We start from the raw sequence: 26,062 nt of genomic DNA on the forward strand, positions 1-26,062 counted from the left end.
ATGTATCAAACAAAAAATATGTAAAAAATGATATTAAGGATTTGGAAACTACCACCAACTTCTAGTTTGTGGTAATTTGCGAATTCTTTTCAAAAAGCATTTTTTTCTAAAAAACAAAAGGTCCCATATGACGCCCATACATGCCCTTAGGGCATGTAGGTGTGCCATATGCTCCCAAATTTCTTTTTCAGGGGTGCAGCAGGGTGTTCTTGAGATACCCCTGCACGCTTGAAAAAAATCCTATTTTGTGATGAGCTAATTGCTAATCACAAATTGCAACCTTCATTCCTATGAGCCTCCTAGCCCATGGAAATGAATGGGTAATTTGCAATTAGCAATTTGCTCATTGCAAATTAGGAATAGTAAAGAATTGCTATTTATTCCTTAAAATTTGCTATTTAGGAAATGCAAAATAGTTTGATGGTACATATGGTGGTTCATCTGTAACAAGATAAGAAGCTTAGGGATACATTTATGATGACTGGCGCAATAAAGTGCACATTACTTACTTCATTGGTAGGCCTTTACATGTATTATCTCCTCTGTATTCTTCATCAAGCGTAACTTTAATCTGCAATCCTGAGTAGGCCTCACCTTAAACAAACCTCTGGATAGGACACACTTTATTGTCATCCTGAATTAATCATTTAAAATGCTAGGGACAGATTTATGATAGGTGTATGCCTCTTTTGCGCCACTGTGCGTCACTTTTCTGATGCAGCGGCGGTGCAAAAGATTTGCTATGAGGCGACAAAATTACAAATTGATGCATTTAGGCAGATGTGTCATGGTGTAAAAAAAACGTACCACATAAAACCCAAGCAGCAGTGATGCAAAAGATGCACCATGTTGCAAGACAGGCCTCACTTGGGGCCATATGTATCAAGCTAATTAGCATTCGCAAAGGCCAAAATTCTGTGAATTTCAGCCTTTGCGAATGCTAATTAGACAAATGGTATGTATCAAACAAGTTTGATGCAAAATAAGGAATAGCAATATTTGCTATTCCTTATTTTGCGATTGCACTGAAGGATTTGCAAATTTTGCGATTCCTTAAATGCAATGTATCAAACAAAAAATATGTAAAAAATGACATTAAGGATTTGGAAACTACCACCAACTTCTAGTTTGTGGTAATTTGCGAATTCTTTTCAAAAAGCTTTTTTTCCAAAAAACAAAAGGTGCCATATGACGCCAATACATGCCCTTAGGGCATGTATGTGCGCCATATGCCCCCAAATTTCTTTTTCAGGGGTGCAGCAGGGTGTTCTTGAGACACCCCTGCACCCTTGAAAAAATTCCTAATTTGCGATGAGCTAATTGCTAATCGCAAATTGCACCTTCATTCCTATGAGCCCATGGAAATGAATGGGTAATTTGCAATTAGCAATTTGCTCATTGCATATTAGGAATGGTAAAGAATTGCTATTTATTCCTTAAAATTCGCTATTTAGGAAATGCAAAATAGTTTGATGGTACATATGGCGGTTCATCTGTAACAAGATAAGAAGCTTAGGGATAGATTTATGATGACTGGCGCATCACCAGGGATGTGCCAGTCATCCTGCGCCGCTGTTCCGCCACCCATGGTGTGCTGCATTTACAATGCGGCGCAGCATGGGGCAAAAATGGCACAGATGCGTGACGTATCTGTGCCGTAAAGGTGGCGCATTGCTGGAGTTGTATCGCAAGTGCGATGCAGCTCCAGCAAGGCTCAGGGGTGCCCCATCTCCACAATGCTGCGTCAAGACCTATGCCAGCTTCAAGCAGGCGCAGGGTTTTGACGCAGCTTTCTTCTATCTGATTGTAATGCGGCACACCATGGGTGGCAGAGCAGTGGTGCACGTTAACTGGTGCATGCTTGGGGATGTGCCATTTAATATAAATCTGCCCCTTTACATTTAAGTATGTGCAGGGGACACAAAGTCGGTGAGGCTTATCCAAGGTTAAGAAGAGATGAGTCCTGTTCAGTGAAAAATTAGACATAGGCTTCACCTGCTCAGCATTGCTGGACATGGCTAAATAATAGCTGCAAAATGTTAATCTTGTTAAACAATTTTACTATTATAATCTCTGAGATTTGTCTCTTACTCTGCAACATCTCATTGTTGTTATCTTTCTTTAAAGATAAAGACAACCTCAACATGAGCGACAATCTGCAATCAGTTGATTTTGACCTCATCATTGAACTTGTAATTGAAACATCAGTGGATGTTGATCCATTGGATGATTTAAATCCTGAGGATGAAGAAGAGCGTGATGAGGATGCAGATTTGTCCGAATTATATGATATAGGATGGGAAGCTGACCTGCTTGAGCCTTTGGAAATATAAACATTTATTTTTAAAATTTATAATTAATAAAAAGTAAAAAGGTAAACCGTTTAATTTAAAAATAAAGACACCTTCAAAAACAGGTTATGTGTAGTGTCTTCAATAAATTATTAAAATATGCTCATAAAATTAGATCAGATTCACATATAAAATAGCATAGGTAACATAAATATAAATGTCATTTCTTTTCTGGTATTTCTGTATTGTAAATTTGCAAGGACTAAAAAATCTTCTATTTAAAATGTCAAGTAGTGTGTTAAGTTTTTGATCACTGTTACTGATTTACTGTTTGGTAATAATGTTTAATAACATTTTTTATTATATTTTTCCACAGATTCAACTGCAGATCATTTCAAGATTTCAGCATGCCTACAATAGAAAGACAGATAAAGGCTGCAAAACGTCAAAGACAGCAGGTGAAAAAAAAAACGCAGCAGTCCTCTAACAAAAAGATTTCTCAAGCCACGAAGAAAGCACCGGGTAAGAGCTCTAAATATTTCATAAGAAATATTTGTAATAAAAAAAATATTACTACAGAAAATGTTTCAGTTCATAAAACGAGAAGGAAATCAAATGGAAAGAAAAGGACAATGAAAAATGTTACTGCTAGAGCAAGAGATAAATCTGTGCATGATAGTAGAAGGAAACAACAGTTTAGGGAGATTCGTAAACGAATGTTCCGCAACAGGATAATTGGCAATTTGTTAAAAAATATTAAGAAAGGTCAACAGAAACTAGTTTTTTATAAGAGAAAAAAAAAAGTTGAGAAAGTTATTGATCAGGCATTTGAAATTAAACGTAAGTTATTTATTTTGATAATCAATAGAATTAGGAAGCTAAACAAGGCAATTTTTGATTTCAAAAGAAATAGTAGATGGAAGAGAATAGTTAATCGTAGTAATTTTTGTGAAGTTTTTTTCTGGAGAATGGATGCATAGTTCAAGCTGTGAGGCTTTTTTTAATGAGGAGAGTTATTTCCAGGATAATGATTTGGTGCATGCAGTTGACACCAGTGGTCGTGCTTATGAAGTGAAAGATGGTTGTCCAGTTGAAAAAGAAAAACTTGTGACAACAGAGGCAGAAGAGGTGTTAGGTAATGAGGTTTTAGGAAGACGTGCTAAGGGTCCTGTGTACACCTGGAAGTGTAGTAGTATTTGCAGTGTGCGACAGGATTCCATCAATTTGCTTTGTGATTTTGTACGGTCATTTAACAAAAAAAGTTTGAAGCAGAAAATGATGTTGTTGCAAGAATTAGATCCTTGCAGAGTAAGAGAAGTGACAGGTTTGCATGGTCATTCACTGGCTTGTCTTTCCAGGAGAGTATGCCAGAGTGTTTTTCATCATTTCAGGATGCTAGCAGTGCATCATAACAAAGTGAGGAAATTAGTTAGAATGTTGTATTATGCTAAGAGTCCAGCAATTATGCTGAAACAATTATGCGCTGCTCTTTTGCATGGTTCTGAAATAGATGTGAAGAATATATGTGAAGAAATTGAGTTTTGTTACTTTGGAAGTAAAGAGGAGAATGTTGAAATTGAGCAAGAAGTAGAGGGTCATGTGGAAGATAGTGTACAGGTTTCCAGTACAGATAATTTCCAGAGGGAAATTGCGACGTTTGACGTGAAATCAAGTGAGAGGCCTAATTTCACTTGTGTGTGTTGTCGACGCACTTATTATAAGAATCAGACTAAGTTAGTGGATTTATATGCAAAAAGTGAAAGGGAAAATAATAGTGAATGGAAGGATTTTGCAACATACTTGATGGTAGAAAATTGTTTTGATTTGGGATTGGATCAACGTGTGTGTACTTATTGTTGTAACAAATTAAAACAAAACCAGATGCCTTCTAGAGCAGTTCATAATAATCTGGAATTGGTTGAGATTCCTTCTGAATTGAAGGACTTAAATACTTATGAATCTATTTTGATTCAAAGTATCCATCCCTTTCAGGCTATTGTAAGAATGGAGCCAAAGACAGGGAAATTGCCTCCATCAGATTTACAGAGAGGATTAAAGGGAAGAGTTGTTTATTTGCCTCTAGATTTCAAGAAAAACATTAACACAATTGGAGTAGAAAAAGTGGAAGAGGAACCTCTGGTTATCTTAGTTAATGGGGTTCCGACAAAGAATAAGAAAATATGGCAAGATTTAGTAGATGTTAGGAAAGTTAAAAAGGCAACATTGTATTTGAAAAAAATAATAAATACTATAAGAATGTATATGTTGCAGAAGAGGAAGTAAGTGAGGAAGAGGATAGCGATTTGTGTGCTGGTCAAATTGAGAAAGTAGAACCCTCTACTAGTGAAGAAATATATGAACATTATAGTGTTCATCCTTTGCATTCCAAGGAAGTCATGGGGAATGCTATTGAGTTGTTTCAAATGAAACAAGCCAAAGGGAGTCCCATTAGTGTTTGGGAGGAAAGTTTGGAAGCTCGGTGTTTCCCACAGCTTTTTCCAACAGGTCAGGGAGGAAGATATGATGAGCGACCTCATCAAATTCCTGCTTCTGAATACCGGACTTTGCGATTGTATGCAGGAGATGCTAGGTTTCGACAATGCATTCCTTATTTGTTTCATATCCTGTTTGAAAGCGATCTGTCTGGACTGTCATATGCAGTGAACCACATCTTGAAAAGTGGTATACACATGCAAAACATCTCGGCAAGTGACTTTATGGATAAAGTCAATGTCCAAGATAGTATTTTGGATTCTCACCTGATTAATCTCATGGCGTGTCAGCGTGGTACTAATGAGTACTGGTACCGTCGTCATGGTGATTTAAAATGTATGCTGAGGAATTTAGGTACTCCCACATGGTTCCTCACTCTGAGCTGTGCCGAGTATGGCTGGGAAGACTTACTTGAATTTCTACGAGAGGCAAATGCTAACGTAGATAACATCGAATTCAAGACACCTGGAGAACTGTGCTCTTTGGATCCAGTCAATGTATGTAGGTACTTCAATCATAGATTTGAAGCTATGATGTCTTTCATCATGAATAAGAAGAATCCACCTCTTGGAGAGGTGTTGGATTTCTTCTGGAGAAAGGAGTACCAAGCAAGAGGTGCTCCTCATATACATATGTTGCTGTGGATCAAGGATGCACCTAAATTTGGAACGGATCCAGAAGACTCAGTGATGAGTTTCATCCAACAGTATTCTACGTGTGCTGTTCCAAACGCAAAGGAGAAGAAAAGCCTAAGAGAAAAAGTTCTGCGTTTCCAAAGCCATCGATGTGGAAAGTACTGCCGTCGTAAATTCCGAAACAAAGACAAGTTCTACACTAAATGTCGTTTCGGCTTTCCACGACCGGTGATTTCTAAAGGAAGAGTAAACAGTTTGATGTCTTCGTTGCGACACAATGTCATGAAGAAATCACCTAAAAACACTTACAATTTGAAGAGGAACGAAGAGTCCAAGTACATCAACGACTACAACCCGGTGATTTTGTCCATGTGGAATGCTAACATGGATATACAGTTTGTGGCTGATAACTGTATGGCTGTGGCTCGGTATGTGACGTCTTACATCACCAAAAAAGAGAAAACAGAATTGAAGGATATGTGGGAGGACATTTCCCATGAAAAGAGCCTCAGCAAGAAGTTGTACAGTTTCAGTCTGAAGATGTTGTCGCATCGAGAAATTGGAGCGTACGAATGTTCTGACCGGTTGTCTTCAGCAAGTCTCTATGCCAAGTCCAGGAGTATCGTTTGGGCGAGTCTTGGTCTTGCTGCAACGCGTAATCGAGTTCTCAAACCTGTGCGGGAAATTGAGTATTTGGCGGAAAAGGAGCCAAACAGTACCGACATTTTGAAGACAAACATGTTGGATACATATTATCCAAATCGAAGCAGTCACCTCGAGAATGTTTGTCTGTATGAGGTTCTGCAAAATTACATATTCAAGAGGAACATCAAAGAAGATACTGAGAAAGGAGTGTATGCTGTAATAGGAAGTGAGGGATGTCTGGTCAAGCAAAGAAAATGCCACTTGGTAAACCATCGAAAATTGAGTGGCGAATCTCCTGAAAAAAAGGAGTTTTTCTATTTAGCACTTTTGCAACTTTTCAAGCCTTGGCGTGCAGAAGAGGAACTGCTTGGAGATTTTCTCTGTTACGAAGACTCTTTCAATGCTGCCAAGGAGACCATAGAATGTCCTGCTTTTCCCAAATATGTAGAAATGTTGAATGCGGAAATTGAGCAGGAAGCAACGATTGCAGCCGAGATTGCCAGAGACAGTTCTCAGGACAGTCAGAGTTCTGCTTCATTGAGTCAGGATCCACTAGGAGGACCTGTTATCGAAAATGAAGCTGCCACTGCTATGAATGAAGTGGAAAGAGCCATGGCACATGCTCAAGAGGATGCGGTTAACTTAGAAGAGTTGGAAAGGCAACTCAACGTTGAGCAGAGGAAAATATATGACGAAGTTACCATGCAAATTGATCATGGATTAAGTCATGATAAGAAAGAGTGCTCATGTACGTCGTTGAAGCCTGTCCGACTGTACGTGAGTGGAGAAGCGGGAACTGGAAAAAGTTTCCTCATTAAAGCAATTTCATGCTATTTGCAGGAAAGGACAGAGTCATCGCTGTCTTGTGTTGTCACTGCTCCAACTGGACTGGCAACACATAATATTAAAGGGATTACTTTACATCGTTTACTGATGCTGCCAGTGGAGCATGACAACAAATTAGAATATCACAAGCTATCTGGAGATGCTTGTTTTGAAGTTTCAAGAATCTTGAGGAAAATGAAACTTCTTATCATTGACGAAGTAAGCATGGTTTCCAATGTCATGCTTGCCTTTGTGCATTTGAGGATGCAAGAAGTTCTCAAAACAGAGTATGATGTGTTATTTGGTGGCAAACACATCATTGTTTTCGGAGATCTTCTGCAGCTGACACCAGTGAAAGGGCAACCTGTGTTCAAAATGCTCACGCATGAAGATACCAGGAAGTGCCTAGGCAGCATTGGCAACGTCAATATATGGTTAAACTTCAATTATGCTGAACTGCATGAAAATATGCGTCAGGCGAAGGATGAAGTTTACAAGACTATTCTACAAGATGTTAGAATTGGAAAAGTGACCGAGCATGGGAAAGAAGTTTTACATGCACGATTACTGTCAAATTTATATCCAGAACAAGATGTTGTGCCTGAGAATATTTTTCAGAAAATTACTGAGAAGAAATCTGGAATATGTTTGATGCCAACTCTTGCAGAATGTGCCAAATTTAACAACAAAATGTTGCATTTAGAAAAGCAAGAGATTGTGAAACTGGAAGCTATTGATAGAGTAGAGCATATGGGATCAACAATTATTTTGTCTGAGAATCTGAAAACAAAATTGGATTCATTAGAGAAGAGTATATCTAAAACTGCAGGTTTTGAAAAGACTCTGAATGTGTGCTTGAACTGCCGTATAATTTTAAGAAGGAATTTACATGTTGAAAGAGGTCTGGTAAATGGATCAATGGGTAATGTTGTTGATTTTGTAAAATACAGAAATAGAGATGGAATTGAATTTTTAAAAATTAAATTTGATGGCATTGAGGAAGTACAGCTAATTGGTCGTTGTTCTGCTAGATTTTTGCTTGTAAAAGACTTATATGTTCGCCGTAAGCAGTTTCCTGTTTGCTTGGCATATGCGGTGACAATCCATAAATCGCAAGGTTTAAGTGTAGACAGTGCATTGGTGAATATTGGCAGTTCTGTGTTCAAGGAGGGTATGGCATATGTGGCATTGTCACGAGTTAGAACTTTATCGGGATTGTACTTGATTGAGTGTGATGTCACAAACATTTGTGCAGATCTAGATTGTGTTAAGGAATACAATAGGTTAAGAAGAGAGTATGCGCCACATTTGCCTCAGTTTACTTTGTTTGAGAAACGTGTGGTAGGCCGGAAACGAAGAAATGAGAACAATACTGGGGAGGTTGTAGCAAAAAGACAAAAAGTCAATGAACCTAAAATTACAAGCAGAAACAAAAAGGATTCTGTTGAAGATGTTGTTGGTTTTCAGTTTGAAAACAGTTCTGGTGTCAACTGCTATGCTAATGTAGTAATTAATGTTTTGTTTTCTCTAAAAAATGTAAAAGAAGAGATTGTGGTCAATTCTGATCAAAGATTTAGCAGTTTGTTAAATTCTGTGTTAGAGAAATGTACCACTGATAGAAGAAACATAGAAAGTGTGTCTGAAATTCGAAATCTGTTAGACAGATGTTCAGGCCAAACACAATTCTCTCAAAATATTCAGCAAGATTGTCAGGAGTTTTTAATGTATATGCTTGATGTATTACATGCTGAAGGTGTAGATGTAGATCAGCTGTTTGGGCTTTCTTATCAATGGCAGCATGACTGCGAGAACTGTATGGTATCAAGTACTACTAGTGTAGACTCAGAAAGATTTATATATTTAACTTTGCCAGACAGTAAATCAGTCTCCTTTAATAAGCTAGTAAAAGCTGCTAATCACAACATGGAGTGTAGCCAATGTAAATCTGAAATGATGTCCACATTATTTATACGAACATATGGCCAGTACGTCATTTTAATGTTCCAACGATGTAGGCCTGATGGAACAAAATTGACAACTTTAATAAAAAATGTTGTAGCTTCGCAGTTGTCAATATCAGGAAGGACTTTTGTAACTGCAGCAATTATATATCATGACGGCCCTTCAATAACATCAGGACATTACACAGCTTATTTAAAGTCTAGAAATGGCTGGTCATTCTGCAATGATTCTGTTTTAATTTTCAAAAAAAAATTGCCGTATGACCTTAAAAACTCTTACCTGGTGTTTTTAAAACCAAAATTTTAGGGAAATAATCTCGGGATGTGCTCTGTGGAATTTCAAGAAGTTCTAATGGCTCCTACACAATTTGGCCTTGAGGATAAGTGTAGTTCAGAGACATAACTTCTAATCATAGGACTGGACATCATGGAGATATATGTGCACTTTGAATGAGTTCAGAAAAACTGTTTCTTTTTATAAGCTAATTGAAGCAGCCAATCAAAACATGGAGTAGAGGGAATGTAAGTCTGCAACGCTGTCTACTGTTTTACATTGCTTTGTGATTAAAAGTGATGTAGAGAATTAAATAATTGTAGTAGTCATAGAGGTAGTGTAAGTCTGCTTCATAGTAAGCAGTATCAGTGTCATAGGAAATGTAGAACATGACTGAGCAAGAAGGGGAAGATATTACTATTCCAGGATTGTGAAAATGATCTTCAACATTTTAATTCTGAAAGTTGCGGAAATGCCAAATGACGGGATTGGCTTACAAGAAATCCAAGAGTTATAAATGGCTCTGACTAGATTTGGCCTTGTGGAAAATAGTGGTAGAGAGCAAGAAGTCATTTATTGCATGTAACATGTTTTTAAAAACGATGGAGGTTTTCTTTCAGAAAGTGTCGGGCTGAAAGTAATAACAGCACAAAAGAGTGTAAGCTGTTCATAGGACATCCTTGGACGTCATGGAAAGTAAGTTAACTTTAAGGAGTTCTGAATTTTGATTTCTGATGTTGTATGGGTTTTTTAAACACAATCATTTTGATTGTGGTTTTTTTTCCCCGCTGTTACATGATGAATACCTTCAAGTCACTGTTTTTAGTGAATTTTGATACATTCTGAGAACAGCAAAAATAAACCATTTAACATGTATAATTAATTCTGTACTGTTTGCATTTATGATGTATATGTAGAACTGTGTAGGAGGCATGGAGAAGGTGAGGCTTCTGTAAGTGTCAAAGTTGTTGCATGCAGTGCTGCACTTCTACGTATTCTTTCATATGCTGAACTACATCTGCACAATGAGATACCTAAGCAAAGGAAACACAAGTGATGTGATTGTGAAATGAGCAAAATAAATTGCACATATTTCAATTACATCACCTGTGTTTCCTATCATTATGAATCACATTGTGCAGATCAAGTTTAGGTCTGTCCAGGGAAACATAGGAGGTTTCTACTTTGTTGAAGAGTGCAGTGGACATGACTCACTTCATTGGTAGACTTTCACAGATATTATCTCCTCTGTACACTTCAACAAGTGTAAATCTCATCTTGAACTCTGAGTAGGCCTCACCTCAAACAAATCTCTGGATAGGAGACATGTTATTGGCATCCTGAAGCGACACTTTTCTGAAACAAGAGCAATGCAAAAGATGCACCATGTTTTAAGATAGGCCTCACTTCATCTGCATCAAGATACTGTTAGTTTAAAATGTATATCTTTAGGACTGTGTAGGGGACCTGGAGAAGCAGAAGCTTCTGTCAGTGTCAAAGTTGTTGAAAAACTATTTGTCCTTCAATCTTTTCCCTTGTCTTTTGTAATTTTTAAATACATGTTTTAATATTTTTCAAATGTTGGTTCTCTCTTTCACAGATTGAAAGTATAAAAATGAAAAGTGATTAATTTAACGGCAATTATAAGGTAAATAGTTGTACTCTTTTCGTTACATTTCTATCACATTCACCTACTATTAGATCCACTGCTTCACTTCTTTAACCCTCAGTTTCCTGCCTTTGCTACTTTTCTCATTCCTTTCTCTATTACCTACTTACTCAACTCCTTCCACTCTTTTTCTCAGTCCCTCTGTTCTCATAGTTCCTCAGTCTTGTTCACTCACTCCGTCTCTATTACTCTTAGTGTCTGTGAATTACTTTCCCACCTTTTTTTTTGGACCGCTTCCCGGGAAGTGGCCCGGTTCGCAAACCTGCAGCGTTACGGGAGTCCACCATTTTGTGTTTCGGTCGAATCAAGATACAAGATGGAGGGCAAATAATGTTCAGAATGGGTAGAAGGGGGCACGGTAGATGTATCTTGACCCCCTTGGTTTTCTGAGGGTGGCTGAGGAGGACCATAGTTCTTCACTCTTGTTCACTCTCTCTGTTTCTATTAATGTCACTGTTTATGACTGATCAAAAAAAATTTTTTAAAAAAAGAACAGTAACTATGAGGGAAGGAAACAGACAGTTATGTTAAAAGAAAGACAGCTATAGGGAGTAAACTAAGGATACTGTTACCCGCAATCCACTGCTGTTGATGTTACTGACCATGTCATGCATGATGTAATATGTGACATCATCAGCAGTGGATTGTAGGTAACAGTATCTCTTGTTTACTCCCTACAGCTGTCTTTCTTTTCACATAACTGTCTGTTTGCTTACCTTATACTTACTGTTCTTTTTTTAAAAAAATATTTTTTTTGGTTAGCTTCCGGTACGCGTACCGGGTAGCGCTCCGGGAGCGAACTAAGAGAAATAGAGGTTGGCAGAGTTCCAAATATTCTACCAATTTTTTTATAATGGGGAGGTAGTTCTGAAAATAACTTTTTTTTTTATGTTTTTGTTGTTTTATATTTTTTTTTGTATTTTTTAAACATTTTTTTACTTTTTTTGTATTTTCTGAACGTTTTTATATTTTTTTTGGTTTTTTTTGGGGGGGGGAAACAAAAACGATCCATTGGAAAGGGCTCAACAGGAGCAACAAAAAAAAAAGAATTTATTCTTTGGGGCGTCTCGGACAAACATTAACATGATTCTGAATAGCTCTCATAATCAAAATGATGCTACTTTCCCTGTAGCAGATGAAATCACCGCAGTGCACGCACACTTGCTTCACGTGCCCAAACAACATTTGAATGTTTGGGATCATCTCCCTCGCCTCTGGTCCCGACACCTCTGGAACAACCGATCTTTTTGCCTTTGGGAGGGGATTTTGTTGCTCATCACGTAGCTGGGCAGCACTATAATTATTTGGGTGCCACCTACTCATATGCCGATGCATAGTGTGATTGCCGTAACTGTATTTTTTTTCAGTTCCCCTTGACAATCTATCACCGCATATACGGCAAAACACGTAGCGTGCATTCACTTTTTTTTGCCCCTCAGGAATTCTATAGAATTGCCAAATGTAATTCTCTTTTCGATTGTACCTCCTGGGCTCCTCTGGCAAAAACCTTGGCTCTTCCTCCTCTTCCTCCTCTTCCTGTTCTTCCTCTTCTTGCAAAATTACTTCAGCAGGTGGTCCTCTCTTTCTTGGATTTGGTGGAGGTGGTGGGTTAGCACCAGCTGAAGCTACTAATGAAGCCATGTCAAAGTGTAAATAAAGGGTCATTCTCTCACCAAGATGAAAGTCAGAGTGAGGAAAGAAGGAGGGGTTTTCATCATTTGGGAAAAGCAAAAGTTCTAAACCAATGAAAAGTGTTCATTTTAGATCACATGACCTAGTATTACATCATTAGGAAACCAAAAGTGAAATGAACCAATGAAAAGTGTTATTACCGAGTCACATGACCTGCTGTGTTTACGTTACGCGGTCGGCGCCGCGCCGCGGATCGCTTCCGGTTCGCGTACCGCTACGCTTCCGGGTACGCTAACGTAGCACGTAATATGACGTATTACGCGAGAACGCGAAACGTCATGCTGACGCGACGCGTCACGATGTTGTTTTCTAACGCGAGAGGTGCGCAAAAGGAACGTTTACCGGTTCGCAGACCGGGTCGCGCCTCCGAATTGAGCTAACGGGAAGCTAACCGGTTCGCGTACCGGGAGCGAAACAATAAAAATAATTTTAAAAAAAATTGTATTAAAAACATGTAAAAAATATTTTTCTATTTAAAGAGGAATACATTGTAAAGGTTTTGATATTAGCTGTTAAAAAACCAATGAAATTCACTGAAAAAACCATAGGTTATAGACCATATATAGTTAGGAATTAGCATTTACAAAACCTTGAAAATTCACTGAAAAAACCATAGGTTATAGACCATATATAGTTAGGGATTAGCATTTACAAAACCTTATTTTACTCACACAAAACCATTGAAATTCCATATATAGTTAGTTGTACTAACTATATATCGTGCACCCGCAATCCACTGCTGATCATGTCACATATTACATCATTCATGACATGGTCAGTGACATCACTGATGACATCACTGATGACATCTCAAATGACATCACTGATGACATCTCAAATGACATCACTGATGACATCACTGATGACAACATCCAGTGACTGTATTTTTCTGTAAAGTTAAAATATGTCTTGAGTGGATGTATAAGTGTCTGGATGAAGGATTTAGTAGGTGCATGACTGACTGTATGAGTGAGTGATTAAATGTGTCTCACTGAGTGCATGGGTTAGTGACTAAACTGTCTTAATTTGTGCATCATTATGTCTGTTGTTCTGTAAACTGCTGCATGTGTTGATCAGTAGCTATATTAGTAACTATATGGGTTATTGATTGGTTGCCCAAGTATTTGTATGGGCGACTGAGTGTGTGTGTGGGTGGCTGGGAGGTGTATGACTCTGTGCATAGATATGTAAGCAGTTGATTCACTAGATGTATGGGTTCAAAAGTGCATGTGGAAACAGCTGTATGAGCGGTTGACTGTGTGCATGAGTGTATTGGTGAGTGAATGGATATCTCAGTGTTACATGTCAAAGTAAGTACATATGTAAAACACTGTACATGTGAGAGTTGACATATATAAATAACTGTGCATAAGAGCCAGTGAATGTGTGAGTGGCTGTATGGATCATTGTGAACTTGTATCAGGGATTGTATAAGAGAGTAAATATGTTTTAGTATATATTTGAATAAGTAAGGTGTGTATAACTGTATAGTTGAGAAAATGGAGGTATGATTGATTTTTGCATGAATGACTAGGTGTGTGAGTAACTCCATGGATGAGTGACAGTCTGTGAGTGTCTGTTTACACTGAGTGTATCTAAGGTTATATTAGAGTCTGAAGAGGTTAATTGTATTATCACATGAATGATGTCATCAGTGATGTGATCAGTAATGTCGAATGAGATGTCATCAGTGATGTCATCAGTGATGTCATTTGAGATGTCATCAGTGATGTCATCAGTGATGTCATTTGAGATGTCATCAGTGATGTCATCAGTGATGTCACTGACCATGTCATGAATGATGTAATATGTGACATGATCAGCAGTGGATTGCGGGTGCGCGATATATAGTTAGTACAACTAACTATATATGGAATTTCAATGGTTTTGTGTGAGTAAAATAAGGTTTTGTAAATGCTAATCCCTAACTATATATGGTCTATAACCTATGGTTTTTTCAGTGAATTTTCAAGGTTTTGTAAATGCTAATTCCTAACTATATATGGTCTATAACCTATGGTTTTTTCAGTGAATATATATATATATATATATATATATATATATATATATATATATATATATATATATATATATATATATTACCTACTGGCGGTCGCCAGTAGGTATATATAGTTAGGATTTTTTCTCTATGGGATTTTTGAAAATTCTATGTCTAATAACTTTGGCGTTTGTGGACGGAATTGGCTGAAATTTTCAGGAAAATGGAACATTTTGTTTCTGAGCAGCCCCTGAAAATTTGGGGGGGTTCGTCAAGGGGGGGCAGAGAAAAAAGGGGGGTCCCAAAACGTGTTTTTAACATTGAGTTTTCCATAGGGCGGTTGGCCTCACTTTTAGCCCGAACGGCTGAATGGATTTGCACGAAACTTGGCAAAATTGTAGGGACTGGTAGCCCGATGTGCCTTTTGTAGGTCTCAATATATGTGCTCCAGTGGATTTTGAGAAATTAACGTTCAAAAAAAGATATATATCTGTAACAGCGGACCGGGCAGCGCTCCAGTTCGCGTACTTTTCGCGTTACGGAGCTTTGTGAAGCGAAGCTGATTGGTTCTCTGGCGTCTGTCAACATTCTAAACAGTCCGTAGCGGCCGCCATCTTGTCTCTCGGTAGGATCGAGAGACAAGAGGAGGCCAAAGCGAAGGGCAAATGACCATAAGGGGGCATAGTAGATCCTCCCTGACCCCCTAGGTTTGATGTGGAGGCTTTAAAAGGGCCTCGCACGGCAAAAAAAAAAAATATCGTTTTTTTAGTTCTTTTGCGTGGGGTGCGCCCGGTTTGCGAACCGGAAAGCGTTCTGGGGAGCGTACTTTCTTGAAAATTAGTGAAAAAAGTTAGAGTAAAATAATAATTGTGAGTGATCAGATGTAGGGTAGCTCTGAGAAGAGCTTTTGGGTTTATGGTACATTTAGGTACTTATAAGTAGGTACCAATGCACAGTCTTAAATTCAGAATGAAAATTCTGTTGCCCTCATCTGAGAAGTGAACTCCATCTCCTCTGTAGATATCTTGCATGTAGTAACGCAAGTTATTGTTGTACAAGGAGCCCATTCCATGGTCTCTCATGTAAGCTGAAACAGATTTGTTTACATGCTTCCTCGACTTCTCAATTTGTGGACAAAATTGGTTGACCACCTCCATTTCTGTCTTTGGCATATATTTGAATATACCAAGGCAGTCTGAGGAAAAAGTGCCATCAATTGCTCAAAGGTGTCCTTTAAAAGCATTTCCAGACCTACCCCAGTCAAAGTGCCCAAGTCATTACCTCCACAGTGCACAATTAACAGGTCAGGTTTTGGCAAATGCATAAAGGTTTTCACCAATGGTATCAATTGGTGACATTTTAATCCTCTGTGGCCAAACCACTTAATTTCCACATCTTGTAAATTGAGGTTAGGTAAATTCCTGTTTTCAGCGTACCTCTGAGCCCAATAGATGTAACTACGTCCAACAATCCAGACAGAAAACATGGCGAGAGAAGGTTCTCCTGCAGTCAGATGAAGTGTGGCAATGAAATGGCAGTTGAAAAAATAAGAGTTTAAAATGAAAAAAACTGTGGAGTTTCTGTGTTAATGAAGCAGTAACAGTGATTGGTGGATTTTGATTGCTGAAAACAGAAAGTTAGGGTGCATGGATGAGTTCGTTGAAAGATGTATTTTGAGTGGCGAAGAAAAAATCATTAAATGGAAGAATGCACTGGATATGCAGGTGCACTGAGAGTTCAGAGTTCAATTGCAACATTGTTGTGTGAACTTGCAAACACCAGAGGTCTTGCAAGAGGTGTTTGCTATGCAAAAAAGCAGAGAGGGCAGAGGGGGGAAGGGTTTTGATTTGAAAAAAAGTGAGGGAAGAGTTTTGATTGGGTGACATGAGAGATATGTGTGAAGAATTACAGCATTTCTGTGCTTTTGATAGCTGCAGACTCTGGAGTGCATACCTTTTGCTCTGCTGAAGACAAATTGGTGTGTTTCTGAGACTGTTTTGAAACTCAAAGTATTTGCTAAGGTTAGAAAAGATTTCTTTAATTTAGATAGAAAATAGTGTGCTTTAAGGAGAAAATTATGAAGAAAGTTGTGTTTTTCAAATGTTGCTTTGTCTCAAGTGTTTTACAAATAGATTTTGTTTCTTTGAGAAATTGTAATTGGAGAAAATGTGAAGTATTAGTACTGACAGGGTTTTTATGTGCATAGGAGCTGTGGAGTGTTTTCAAATTATGACTTGTAAATCGTTTTTGAGGAAAAGGAATGGTTTTAATATTTATGACAAGGACATAATGGTGTATGCTTCTTTATAAGGCAATTGAGTGTCTCTGATGTTATTTTTCCCATTTTAATGTAAGACGTTTCCCTGTGGAGCAAATTGATTGTAAATATGCTCCCACCTGTGCATGGCAAATTTAGATTTTGAATGTTTGAGTTACATAGCCATGTTAAAAGTGACCCAAAAAAGTTGCAAAGGCTTTAAAAAAACACTTTCATGTGTCTTGAGGACATTTTAAGTCATTTCCCCGTGGGCAGTGTTTTCAAATTATGAGTTGAAAATCGTTTTTGAGGTAAAGGAATGTTTTCAAAATTTATGTTACATAGGCATGTTAAAGGTGACCGAAACATGCTGCAAAGGCAATCAAAAAACGCTTTCATGTGTCTTAAGGACATTTTAAGTCATTTCCCCATGTGGAGTGTTTTTAAATTATGACTTGAAAATCGTTTTTGGGGAAAATGAATGCTTTTAAAATTTATGACAAGGACATAATGGTGTATGCTTCTTTATAAGGCATTTCAGTGTCTCTGATGTTATTTTTCCAATATTAAATTAAAAGACCTTTCTCCGTGGAGCAAATTCCTTGTAAATATGCTCCCACCTGTGCATGGTAAATTTAGATTTTGACTGTTTGAGTTACATAGCCATGTTAAAAGTGACCCAAAAAAGTTGCAAAGGCTTTAAAAAAACACTTTCATGTGTCTTGAGGACATTTTAAGTCATTTCCCCGTGGGCAGTGTTTTCAAATTATGAGTTGAAAATCGTTTTTGAGGTAAAGGAATGTTTTCAAAATTTATGTGCGCCATATGCCCCCAAATTTCTTTTTCAGGGGTGCAGCAGGGTGCTCTTGAGACACCCCTGCACCCTCGGAAAAATTCGTAATTTGCGATGAGCTGATTGCTAATCGCAAATTGCACGTTCATTCCTATGGGCCTCCTGCTCCATGGAAATGAATGGGTAATTTGTAATTAGCAAATAGCTCATCGCAAACTAGGAATGGTAAAGAATCGCTATTTATTCCTTAAAGTTCGCTATTTAGGAAATGTAAAAAACTTTGATGATACATATGGCGGTTCATCTCTAACAAGATAAGAAGCTTAGAGATAGATTTATGATGACTGGCGTATCATCAGGGATGTGCCAGTGAGTCATCCTGTGCCGCTGTTCCGCCACCCATGGTGTGCTGCATTTACAATGCGGCGCATCATGGGGCAAAAACAGCATAGATGCGTGACGCATCTGTGCCGTAAAGGTGGCGCATTGCTGGAGTTGTATCGCAAGTGTGATGAAGCTCCAGCAAGGCTCAGGGGTGCCCCTGTCGCAGGGTTTCTGTTCTCACACAGAACTGTGCACAGAGGATTGGAACCTCGGCGAATTAGGGTGCCCCAAAACTCACCTTAGTACCCAAAAACCCCTTAGCAAGCTAGCTACAGTGTCACATTGGATATAACAAACTCTCAATGTTTAGACAATCCAGAATATGAACTTACAGTACCTCAGGATACGTGGAACTCATGAACACTCGGTCGTTATATATTCATTACAAACCAGAACATGGAGTTAAGAAGAACACATGTGTATTTGAAATGTTTATTTACTAATGCCGTCTTCTCAGGCGTAGTATCTTAGATAATACAAGTACACATCTTCGTCGCCATTGTAATAATGTGAGAACGTACGTCTTTAAATGCTTTTTAGTTATCTTTATTCCGGAGCGCCGGGGCTAAGCTGTTGCTCAACGGTCGGCGCCAAGCAAACAATATGGCCGCCTTCCGCTTTCTGTTTCCCCACATCCTGTTCCTGTGCAGGAACACTAGAACGCTACCACAATTATCAGTAGCAAAATTACCAGCATAGTTACTAGTACATAAAAAGCGAATGGTGACAGTATGTTAACATGCTGTAAATGAATAAGAGTTAGCAACACTTATATCTCACCCTCCCTAATACACATATTATATTATTTGCTAAGAAGGTCTCTTTGGGTTAGTTTAGGGCGTGCCTATACTTTAGTGTCCTAGATTTGAAGGAATCACATCAGCATACACCAGCTCTCTCTTCATGTGAACCGCATCAAGTGTTGTGTATGTGTGTGTTCGGCAAAGCAATATAAAACCCGCCTCATGCCCAGAATTGGCAGAAGCTGCACTTATGTTATGACTATGAAGTCGTGGAGATCAGACCTCATAACAATTCTGTATCGTGTTGTTCTTGAAACTTCAGCACTCGCTGTACAGATATAGTTTAACAAGCAAAGCAGATAGTAGAGCAATAACATATTATTCTCATGTAAACCATGATGAACTACTAGGTTGAAAGCTAAAGCAACAACTAAGTGTCGTGTGCAGAAGTTGCAAAAAAGGAAAAATGGCGTTTAAACCGGTAATGAGCCCATGCTAACTTAACACGGTATAAAGATATCCAGGATCTACATGACACCCCTCCATGATACGGAAACGAACAAAATAAGGTAATAGAAGTGCCATCTCATGAGAGCAGATTGCAACTTTATATGTGCACGGTCCGCAAGGTAAAACATTAAAAACTAGCAAAATTTAATGCAAAGAAAAAATAAAACAGTCAACTAGTTTATCGAGGCTTAAGCCAATAGGCAAGCTAAATAATAAAAACTTGACAAATAAGTCAATGAATTGTCAATGAAATGCTAGTACTCAGCATATCAAACATGAAAAAGGTCTATGACATAATTGTGTATGCAAAATAAGCTGCAACAGCCTCCAATAGGAAGTCACCGTCTTCATCCGAAAAGAGTTCAGCCATCCAATTTAAAAGCGGAAAAGAACATACGTGCTCTCCCAGCACCGGATCCTCTATCACCATCAGAGGACAGCTCGGTGGGTTTTCAAGAAAGCTCTGTTCCAAGAAAGACTGTGTTGCCGCCAGTAAATTCCAGGGACCTATTAGTCCATGCATCAATGCCACAGCCATAATCCTTTCGCCAGGACAAACCAACTCGTGAGTAATGATAGGACTCATCAGCTGATTAAAGTCGACGTCAGGAGAAACCGGTCCGCAGAGACACAAATCAATGGCCCAATCGAAATCACAGGTCAGGCAGTGAAATACAGGCTGGACACAGGTGAAGTAGGAGAATCGAAAAGATAATCCATATGCCGTGCTTAATATCGCCAACGGCATTGTGCCATAATATTCAAGCATGCGATTGCGGAACAGCGTTAGCAGCTGCAGGGCGGGACCTTGCACAGGAGGGACATCCATATTTAAAAATGTAAAAAAAGCACAAGAGCGTCCGGTGCTAATGCAAGTAAAACTGGGAATCCACCAAATAAAGTGGAAAAAATAGAATGAAAGAAAGCAGGGATGACTCCAAAGATTTTCTCAAATGAAGTCACGAGACCACTGTTAACAACTTTAAAAAAATGCGCCAGGCCCTTTGTGGAGGACGCGTTAAAGATAGTCCGAACCATCTCGCTGAAATGCAAAGGTGAATCAGTATTTAAAAGGGTCTGCACCTCTGTACGGGTGTTCGCTATGTGAAGCACGAAAGTTTCACGGGCCGAACTCAAGGCCACCTCTCTCTGAGACAAAAGAGCCCTTATTCTTGCCATGCCGTTGAAATCTGCTCCCAAGGTTGGTATTTGTGGCCAGATTGAAAACTCCCTATGTTCATGTGTGGGAGGAAATAGAACATTTCTGCAGCAAATAACCCGTTCACTTACTGTTACGATAAAAGGAATACTTTTAATTAACCCAGAACAATCTTCATTATTGAGCATCAAATAACTACCATTTTCCAACAACTTGAACGTGGGGATGATAGCAGGAACTGGCGTGCCTTGCAACACGCAAGCCATATTTGGTCGGTCTTTGTTGCATGAACCGTGTAACTGTATGTGCCTACACATTAGTGAATGATCTGGCGTCTCAGTGCATTCCCCTCCATTCAGATAAACTTCTTGATCATCTTTGAAACATCTGTATGTGTATGGAAGCGACCAGACCTCATGAAGAAAACCACTACCTAAAGGTTCATAACGACCTATTGGTATATATTTCATACAATTTGAAAACTTATATAAAGCAAAAGGCAGCGTTATTAAACCGTGGATAAGGCACGTTGCCAAAGCAGCCAACCTTTTGGATTTATACTGGAAATGTTAAAGGAAGAATTACGGAGTAGGGCCTGTAAATCACTAATGGACAACCGAGTAAAATGACTCCAACCATCATATTCCTCTAACTCCGGGATAGTAGGGGTGTTTAATTTTTTAGAAGTAGCCAATCCAAAGCATTTGGTCTGGGAAATTGTTTCATTCACAAACAACATATGATTTGGGATGAGACATGCACGGTGCAAAGCCTCAGTGCCTTGTACCTGCCAGGTTCGTGAACCCCAAACTGATGTAGATCCTCGATATCTTTACACTGTGTTAAGTTAGCATGGGCTCATTACCGGTTTAAACGCCATTTTTCCTTTTTTGCAACTTTCGCACACGACACTTAGTTGTTGCTTTAGCTTTCAGCCTACCTGCGTCAAGATCTATGCCTGCTTCAAGCAGGCGCAGGGTTTTGACGCAGCTTTGTCCTATCTGATTGTAAATGCGGCACACCATGGGTGGCAGAGCAGCGGTGCACGTTAACTGGTGCATCCCTGGGGATGTGCTAGTTAACATAAATCTGCCCCTTTATATTTAATTATGTGCAGGGGACACAGAGTCGGTGAGGTTTATCCAAGGTTAAGAAGAGATGAGTCCTGTTCACTGAAAAATTGGACATAGGCTTCACCACCTCACAGCCGCGGGCCGTGGAGGGAGTTACGGTGGGGCAGGGAGGCGGGGAGGGGGAGGGGCAGGGTGGAGGGACCTAAAAACTGGCATATGGATAATTGCAGGTAAGTACACAATTTAATTATTCAAACGAAATTCGTAGCGCGCACAGCATCGCATTTTGCGATGCAGTGCGCGCTACGAAATTCGTTTGAATAATTAAATTGTGTACTTACCTGCAATTATCCATATGCCAGTTTTTAGCAGCCGCGGGCCGTGGAGGGAGTTACGGTGGGGCAGGGAGGCGGGGAGGGGGAGGGGCAGGGTGGAGGGACCTAAAAACTGGCATATGGATAATTGCAGGTAAGTACACAATTTAATTATTCAAACGAATTTCGTAGCACGCACTGCATCGCAAAATGCGATGCTGTGCGCACTACGAATTTCGTTTGAATAATTAAATTGTGTACTTACCTGCAATTATCCATATGCCAGTTTTTAGGTCCCTCCACCCTACCCCTCCCCCTTCCCGCCTCCCTGCCCCACCGTAACTTCCTCCACAGCCCGCGGCTGGTTTTTAGGTCCCTCCACCCTGCCCCTCCCCCTTCCCGCCTCCCTGCCCCACCGTAACTTCCTCCACGGCCCGCGGCTGCCTCCTCAGCATCGCTGGACATGGTTAAATAATAGCTGCAAAATGTTACTCTTGTTAAACAATTTTACTATTATAATCTCTGAGATTTGTCTCTTACTCTGCAACATCTCATTGTTGTTATCTTTCTTTAAAGATAAAGATAACATCAACATGAGCGACAATCAGCAATCAGTTGATTTCGACCTCATCATTGAACTCGTAATTGAAACATCAGTGGATGTTGATCCTTTGGATGATTTAAATCCTGAGGATGAAGAAGAAAGTGATGAGGATGCAGATTTGTCAGAATTGTATGACATAGGATGGGAAGCTGACGTGCTTGAGTCTATGGAACTATAAACATTTATTTTATAAATTTATAATAAATAAAAAGTAAAAATGTAAACCGTTTAATTTAAAAATAAAGACACCTTCAAAAACAGGTTATGTGTAGTGTCTTCAATAAAATATAAAAATATGCTCATAAAATTAGATCAGATTCACATATAAAACAGCACAGGTAAAATGAATATAAATTCCATTTCTTTTCTGCTATTTCTGTATTCTAAATTTGCCATGCACAAAAAAATCTTCTATGTAAAAATGTTAAGTAGTGTGTTAAGTTTTTGATGACTGTTATTGATTTACTGTTGGGTAATAGTGGTTAATAACATTTTTTATTATATTTTACCACAGATTCAACTGCAGATCATTTCAAGATTTCAGCATGCCAACCAAAGAAAGAGTGAGAAAGGCTGCAAAACGTCAAAGACAGCAGGTGAATGAAAAAAAGCAGCAGTCCTCTAACAAAAAGATTTGTCAAGTCACCAAGAAAGCACCGGGTAAGAGTACAAAAACATTCATAAGAAATATCTGTAGTAAAAAAAATATTACTACAGAAAATGTTTCAGTCCAGAAAAGGAGAAGCAATTCAAACGGAAAGGAAAGGCCAATGAAAAATGTTACTGCTAGAGTAAGAGATAACTCTATGCATGAAAGTAGAAGGAAACAACAGTTTAGGGACATTCGTAAACGAATGTTCCGCAACAGGATAATTGGCAATTTGTTAAAAAATATTAAGAAAGGTCAACAGAAAGTGGTTTTTTATAAGAGAAAAAAAATAGTTGAGAAAGTTATTGATCAGGCATTTGAAATTAAACGTAAGTTATTTATTTTGACAATCAATAGAATTAGGAAGCTAAACAAGGCAATTTATGATTTCAAAAGAAATAGTAGATGGAAGAGAATAGTTAATCGTAGTAATTTTTGTGAAGTTTTTTCTGGAGAATGGATGCATAGTTCAAGCTCTGAGGCATTTTTTAATGAGGAGAGTTATTTCCAGGATAATGATTTGGTGCATGCAGTTGACACCAGTGGTCGAGCTTATGAAGTGAAAGATGGTTGTCCAGTTGAAAAAGAAAAACTTGTGACAACAGAGATAGAAGAGGTGTTAGGTAATGAGGTTTTAGGGAGACGTCATAAGGGTCCTGTGTACACCTGGAAGTGTAGTAGTATTTGCAGTGTACGACAGGATTCCATCAATTTGCTTTGTGATTTTATACGGTCATTTAATAAGAAAAGTTTGAAGCAGAAAATGAAGTTGTTGCAAGAATTAGATCCTTGCAGAGTGAGAGAAGTGATAGGTTTGCATGGTCATTCACTGGCTTGTCTTTCCAGGAGAGTATGCCAGAGTGTTTTTCATCATTTCAGGATGCTAGCAGTGCATCATAATAAAGTGAGGAAATTAGTTAGAATGTTGTATTATGCTAAGAGTCCAGCAATTATGCTTAAACAATTATGCGCTGCTCTTTTGCATGGTTCTGAAATAGATGTGAAGAATATATGTGAAGAAATTGAGTTTTGTTACTTTGGAAGTAAAGAGGAGAATGTTGAAATTGACCAAGAAGAAGGGAGTAATGTGGAAGATAGTGTACAGGTTTCCAGTACAGATAATTACCAGAGGGAAATTGCGACGTTTGAGGTGAAATCAAGTGAGAGGCCAAATTTCACTTGTGTGTGTTGTCGACGCACTTATTATAAGAATCAGACTAAGTTAGTGGATTTATATGCAAAAAGTGAAAGGGAAAATAATAGTGAATGGAAGGATTTTACAACATACTTGATGGTAGAAAATTGTTTTGATTTGGGATTGGATCAACGTGTGTGTACTTATTGTTGTAACAAATTAAATCAAAACCAGATGCCTGCTAGAGCAGTTCATAATAATCTGGAATTGGTTGAGATTCCTTCTGAATTGAAGGATTTAAATACTTATGAATCTATTTTGATTCAAAGTATCCATCCCTTTCAGGCTATTGTAAGAATGGAGCCAAAGACAGGGAAATTGCCTCCATCAGATTTACAGAGAGGATTAAAGGGAAGAGTTGTTTATTTGCCTCTAGATTTCAAGAAAAACATTAACACAATTGGAGTAGAAAAAGTGAAAGAGGAACCTCTGGTTATCTTAGTTAATGGGGTTCCGACAAAGAATAAGAAAATATGGCAAGATTTAGTAGATGTTAGGAAAGTCAAAAGGGCAACATTGTATTTGAAAAAAAATAATAAATACTATAAAAATGTATATGTTGCAGAAGAGGAAGTAAGTGAGGAAGAGGATAGCGATTTGTGTGCTGGTCAAATTGAGAAAGTAGAACCCTGTACTAGTGAAGAAATATATGAACATTATAGTGTTCATCCTTTGCATTCCAAGGAAGTCATGGGGAATGCTATTGAGTTGTTTCAAATGAAACAAGCCAAAGGGAGTCCCATTAGTGTTTGGGAGGAAAGTTTGGAAGCTCGGTGTTTCCCACAGCTTTTTCCAACAGGTCAGGGAGGAAGATATGATGAGCGACCTCATCAAATTCCTGCTTCTGAATACCGGACTTTGCGATTGTATGCAGGAGATGCTAGGTTTCGACAATGCATTCCTTATTTGTTTCATCTCCTGTTTGAAAGCGATCTGTCTGGACTGTCATATGCAGTGAACCACATCTTGAAAAGTGGTATACACATGCAAAACATCTCGGCAAGTGACTTTATGGATAAAGTCAATGTCCAAGACAGTATTTTGGATTCTCACCTGATTAATCTGATGGCGTGTCAGCGTGGTACTAATGAGTACTGGTACCGTCGTCATGGTGATTTAAAATGTATGCTGAGGAACTTAGGAACTCCCACATGGTTCCTCACTCTGAGCTGTGCTGAGTATGGCTGGGAAGACTTACTTGAATTTCTACGAGAGGCAAATGCTAACGTAGAAAACATCGAATTCAAGACACCCGGAGAACTGTGCTCTTTGGATCCAGTCAATGTATGTAGGTACTTCAATCATAGATTTGAAGGTATGATGTCTTTCATTATGAATAAGAAGAATCCACGTCTTGGAGAGGTGTTGGATTTCTTCTGGAGAAAGGAGTACCAAGCAAGAGGTGCTCCTCATATACATATGTTGCTGTGGATCAAGGATGCACCTAAATTTGGAACGGATCCAGAAGACTCAGTGATGAGTTTCATAGAACAGTATTCTACGTGTGCTGTTCCAAACGCAAAGGAGAAAAAAAGCCTAAGAGAAAAAGTTCTACGTTTCCAAAGCCATCGATGTGGAAAGTACTGTTGTCGTAAATTCCGAAACAAAGACAAGTTCTACACCAAATGTCGTTTCGGCTTTCCACGACCGGTGATTTCTAAAGGAAGAGTGAACAGTTTGATGTCTTCGCTGCGACATAATGTGATGAAGAAATCACCTAAAAACACATACAATTTGAAGAGGAACGAAGAGTCTAAGTACATCAACGACTACAACCCGGTGATTTTGTCCATGTGGAATGCTAACATGGATATACAGTTTGTGGCTGATAACTGTATGGCTGTGGCTCGGTATGTGACATCTTACATCACCAAAAAAGAGAAGACAGAATTGAAGG

Source organism: Lissotriton helveticus, chromosome 3_1, assembly GCF_964261635.1.
Source record: "Lissotriton helveticus chromosome 3_1, aLisHel1.1, whole genome shotgun sequence".
Classification (NCBI taxonomy): domain Eukaryota; kingdom Metazoa; phylum Chordata; class Amphibia; order Caudata; family Salamandridae; genus Lissotriton; species Lissotriton helveticus.